General features: G+C 36.4%; 1 pseudogene; it reads right to left on the minus strand.

Moving 5' to 3' along the window:
* Nucleotides 1-1,715: 1,715 nt before the first annotated feature.
* Nucleotides 1,716-2,236, minus strand: LOC110297941 (serine/arginine-rich splicing factor 3 pseudogene; annotated as a pseudogene).
* Nucleotides 2,237-5,949: the final 3,713 nt, after the last annotated feature.

The raw sequence follows: 5,949 nt of genomic DNA on the forward strand, positions 1-5,949 counted from the left end.
CTCCATAAGGGATTCTCACATAGCAGGTGGCAGCAGCAGGTGATACGCTCTGAAGAAAAGGCTACATTTTCTTTATCAGTGTCTAGACAGACAAAATAGGTTCCATGTCATACCGGTGGTCATTTCCTCACAGTATTTGTGAATTTCTTCACTTCATTGGCATTTTACAGATGGATTATACTGCATATCTCCTCTAATTAACCTGTATATGTGCAGTGATAGTTTGAACATTCAATCTTCATGGAAAGGATGGATATGTCAGCTAACTTTGTGAAACTGAACCTTTAAACATAGTTTATAATCAAGTGTGTATGAGTGCTGGATGTACATTTTATGTCATATTAAGAATATATATCTTAATGAACAAAGATATTCATGAAAATCACATATCACTAAGGAAATAAAAAAAATAAAATAGAGAAATCCAATGATTTTCTTGACTGATATTTAAATAAAAATAGGGTCTTGTGTGGTGTCAAATTGATCATAAAGCTGAAGATGACTTTAAACTTCTGATCGTTCTACTCCATCCTCCCCAGTGTGCCACTATACCTGATGCATGTAATACTGGTGACCAAACCCATGACTTTGCAAATGTTTGGCTAGACTCTACCAACAGTGCTACATCCTCAGCTTATAGACATAGATTTTAAGAGAATTTTTTGTAACAAAAACATTAATTCCAAGAATTTTCACACACATGTTACAAATGATAATGGAATTAAAATCTGGCACAGTAACTGAAAAGTTCATCTCTACAATGTAGCCTTAAACTGGTATGACACTGGTAGCTATCTTAGTTTTTACATTTCCAAAATAATATCCTACAACATCTCTGCATCCACATATAGCAACCAGGAAGGAACCACTTTGAAAGACTTGCGAATGCCATACCTACCCTTTTCCAGCTGGCTTGTGTTCACAGCAGCTTTTAAAGACTGCTAATAATTTCATCTGCAGTGCCACACTGTGTCTCAGCTACTGGAGGAACGGCAACTTCAGTCAATCTCTGCCAGAAGTTTCTATATCATTCGGACATCACACTTTTTTTTTTCTTTAATTACATGAATGACTAAAATTTAATTTTATTTTAAACATTTTTCTTTATTTATTGGATACTTTATCTACATTTTATATGCTATCAACCTCTTTCCTGGTCCCCCCAAACCCACTAGCAAGTCTCCCCTCCACCTGCTTCTATGAGGGTGTTTCCCCACCCACCCACCCACTCCTGCCTCCCAGCCCTCACATTCCCCTACACTGGGGCATCGAGCCTTTACAGCACCAAGGGCCTCTCCTCCCATTGATGTCTGACAAGGCCATTCTTTGCTACATATGCGACTGGAGTATACATATGTATACTCTCTGGTTGGTGGTTTAGTCCCTGGGAGCTCTAGGGGGTCTGGTTGGTTGATACTATTGTTCTTCCTATAGGGTTGCAAACCACACTTTAACTGCTCATGATTTAGGTTTATTTCAGTCTATGACAACCTAAAATTCAAAGAAAATTCAATCTTTCTTAAGGGAACATTGTAAAGTAACAATTCTTGATTTCACATGCCTCATATGATCTATTTGAAAAGAGAGAATTGCATTGTTTTGTGTGTCACTGTTCCAAGAGACAAAACAAATTAGAACAGCTAAAACAGAAGTCTTTAAAATGCACCAAGCTTATGAAGTCTCAAACAAAACCTTAATTTCCTGTACAAATGATGTTATTTTCTGTACACCACTTTTGCAAACTGATCTTTTTTCCTTTCATCTGACCTAAATCGGCTATGAGACCTACAGAAGGATCGAGATGGCTTGTGATTTCTGTCAAGAGACCGAGACCCTTTTTCTTCCCCTATTTCTAGAAAGTGGCCTGCTCTGGATTTGGGAGACTCTTCTTTCGAATCTGTGCCGAGGTGGAGGACTTCTCTTGAGGTAATCAGCTGGAGGACGAAGGTCCCAAGAGGGACGCTGGCCATCATTTCGACTGCCTTTTTTCACCATTCAAGAGTTCCACTCTTACACGGCAGCCACATAATATTCTTCCACCTAGCTCGTAGACAGCGTCAGTAGCATCTTGGAGATTAAATTCAATGAAAGCAAAGCCAAGAGCATTTCAAGCAACCCACACACTTTGGAGTGGTCCATAATAGCCAAATGTCCATTCTAATTCAGTCTTGTTCCCATTGTTTCCAAGATTACCTACATAAGCCTTACAGTCCAAGGGGCAGGAATAATGATACATTTCGAGATTCTGGATTCAAAAGGCCCAAGCTCAAATCCTAAGGCTCCAACAGGCCCACTCCCTCCCCTCTGGCTAGGCTATGCTCTCACAGATGTTCTTGTCCCACGTTGTCCAAAAAATGTCCAAAGGAATTTGTTGTCATAGTGTATAAACAATGTGTATGTGTATGGCGTGGTGAAAAGATGTGCATTCCATAGAGTGCAGTGTCCATAAAGTTCAAAGAGGAGCAACGGATTCCTGTGGAGATGCCTGGTGCAGACACTAGGGTTAAAAGAAGAATCAACTCTTAAAAACTAAGCCATTTCTCCAGCCAAGGGCTGCACTTTTCAGTGTTGAATTTAGACATGTAAGTGACCCTAAGGTACATAAAAGCTATGATTCACAAAGTTCAAGGGTGCCCTGGATTTTATTTCTCCATTCTTTGTAGAGCCTTTGATGTCTGAAAGGAAATATTTTGCAAACTATCATCTTTTTACTTGAAGTTAGATTAACTTTACAAATTCATTTCCTTGACCTAAATATTTCAAAATTTCTGTGTCATTTTCCTATTCACGCTGACTAAATTGGTGCCATTAAATGTGCAAGTCTGTTCGAATCCAGATAAAAATCTATCATATCCCTTTAGTACCAAGTCACTTTTTATTCAAGTTATAGAGATGATTAGATTTCTGTTTTAAAATCTATTCCAGTTTTTTTCAAGAAGTTGAATAAAATGAAAAAGCCCAACATTCTTGGATTAGAATTTAAAATGAAATGCTTAGTGGATTGTACAACCCTGCCTTAGACATGTATAAACCAGAAAGGTATCCATTTTGTCATGTAATGAAAAAACACTAGCTTGGTAAAGTGTTATAATTATTTAAAACCACTAGTTGTTACAGGAAAGGACAGAGCAATTGTATCACAATCCTCCTCTTTAAATAATGCTTGAAATCTATGTGCTATCGATCCATAACAAACAAGTTTGTTTTCATCCTACGATGTCTGTAAAGAAGAAATGAATTGCTTCAAATAAGTGCACAGAAGATATTGTTCCTATTTCTCTTCCTCACCTACAACACTTTCAATATTAGAATGATGAGCCCATGAGAGAAGTTATCTGTCTCAGTAAACAGCTTCACTGTGTACTGTTCACTCAGATGCCCATGCTGAGACATGGCTGTCATCACTGAGAGGCCATTCAGAGATAAGAGCTCTTTTTGTTGTTCTTGTCAATTACTAATCAATACTCTCAGACTGTTATAATTATCTTCCAGGATATATCGTGATAGTATTATAATGATAGGAGTTGGATATTATTTATACGCAAGGAAGTAGAGAATTAAATAAGAAACTCAGAATCTCAGGAAGAGTATCGCAGCCATACTGATTATTCTATTTATTCCATATATGATTGTTCCAGGAATAGGAAAGACTATCAGATACCACAGTTGAAGTAGACTCACGAACAGATAGAATTAAGCATTACCAACCCCCAGTGTCAATCACAGGACCAATCAAAACGTGAATAAGAAGCCATTTATTGACATACACCTCTTCATGTGGGTGTTTTCACATGTGAATATTGGTATTTTACTATCTTAACAATTTTACATGCATATATATACATATATATATGTGACTATATATATGATTATTCATCATCATTGAAATGTTTCTGAGTACCTGATTATAATGAATATGCATATATAATATATAATACATTATTTATATATACATAAATATATATAATTTATTGTCCTTATGTGTTTCCTTTTACTTTGCTTCCTGATACAAAGAATATATGTAAAGTTCAACAAACTATAGATTCATAAAGAAGCAAATGATATATCCAATGATTGCTAGACCGATAATAGGCACAATTATATACAAGATATTTTTCAAGACAGGTTCTCACTTTGCAGCCTAGGCTACCTTCAAATTTACTGTACAGCTCGGAATGGTCTTGTACTCACAGCAATCCTCCGATTTTGGATCCTAAATTCTTGGCTACCAAGAACCATAAAGACATCACTTTGAACAACATTTCTCTGGTTTTAAAAGTATTTATTGTTGTTTTGCAAATTAAAAAAAGTAAAATGTGAATTTACAAGTGTAACATTTCAGACTGAAGTCTAGATTTAGTTCTGAGTTCTGAATTAGGCACACATTTATAACTAATAAGTACAATTTCATTTTACTGTAGTGTAGTCATTATCTTCTGTCGTGATAATACATCATGATCAAAAGCAACTTTAGGAAGAAAGATATTATGATTCCAGACAGATAGAGTCTGTTATAGGAATGCATGACATGGTGGCAGGGGAGTATGGTAGCTGATTACATATTATGCACATACAGAAAGGTAAAAGAGAGCGAGAGAGACCGAGACAATGAGGCAGAGACAGGCACAGACAAAGAGACAGAGAGAGAGAAAGAGACAGACAGAAACAGAAATGGAGAGGGACAGCGAGAACAGGAGCTGGTGAAATTTAAAACCTTCGAAACTATCGCCATGACATATTTTCTTTAGCAAGGTGTTAACCCTTCTAAATATCTCATAACTCAACCAGAAAGCACCACCAGCTAGAAATCAAGTCTTCAAACATGCATGTCTAAAGAGGACTTTACACACTCAAACTTTTACATGAATAAAAGTCTTCAAGGAATGACATTTAAGAATACATATGTCTTTTCAATTCGATCTATTGCAATGTTCATAGCAATCTTTTAGCAAATTCTTAATATTTGGACCACATTTAATGTCTATTTAACTTTGGTATAGTTTCAATTACTGTAAAATAGAACTGGCAAAGTGGAAGTCTCTCGTGTGGTGGAACATATGGGCATAGATGTGAACAAATTCAGGACAGCCAATTCCTGAAGAATTAAAATGGAATGAAGATGAGGGGTCCTGGCAGGAGATGGAGGAACCAGTATATCGAAGCCAGACCGTGTTGTGGCTTATAAAGAAAACATGTTACAACAGAAATCACCCTGAGACTCGAGCCACGTGGGCAATGTTGTGAGATGTGAGATGAGTAGGTGACCCTCATGAAGAAGGGAGAAGGACCTGTTTGCCAAGCTTCTTTTTTACACCTTCTCCTCCAGGCCACACTGGCAATGCTCCTGTCTCAGGTGGATCTGCTTCTTTTGTGGTAGATTTAGTTTTCTTACTATTTCTGCTTACACTTAAGACTTTTGTGTTTGTTTTCTTGCCTTGTTTATCACCTTTAGAGAAATGTGTTTATCCCATAGGAAGCCTTTGTTGCAGGAGGAAGAAAGTGTGTTTTCGGGTAGTACAGCACAATACAACCGATACCCCGGAACCACACTCTAACGGACTTTCATGTGTTTTCTCTAGTACTTTAAAATTCCCTTAGGAAAACATACTTTCAAAAATTCTCAAATGCAGAACAGAAGTATCTGAGGTTTAGAAAACTCATTCTGGATGTATATTTGTTTCATAAATAAAGGCGATTTTCTAGAGATGAGAGAAAAATGAAAATAATAGTTACAATATATTAATCAAGTGTGATTCTTAACATATATTAATCAAGTGTGATTTTTTTAACATGCATGGCCTAGAAAATGACAGTCTGTTTCCAATGTCTATTAATTTTAATACATTATAAAATAGTTTCTAATATTTCAGTGACATAAATATTACAAAGTTATAAAGAAGATAAATGGAATAAATTAAACTTTAAGAGATGTTGTTTATGCAGGACAAG

The sequence above is a fragment of the Mus caroli genome, unplaced genomic scaffold, assembly GCF_978045245.1.
Source record: "Mus caroli unplaced genomic scaffold, Mus_caroli_1 scaffold_8, whole genome shotgun sequence".
NCBI classification, from domain to species: Eukaryota; Metazoa; Chordata; class Mammalia; order Rodentia; family Muridae; genus Mus; species Mus caroli.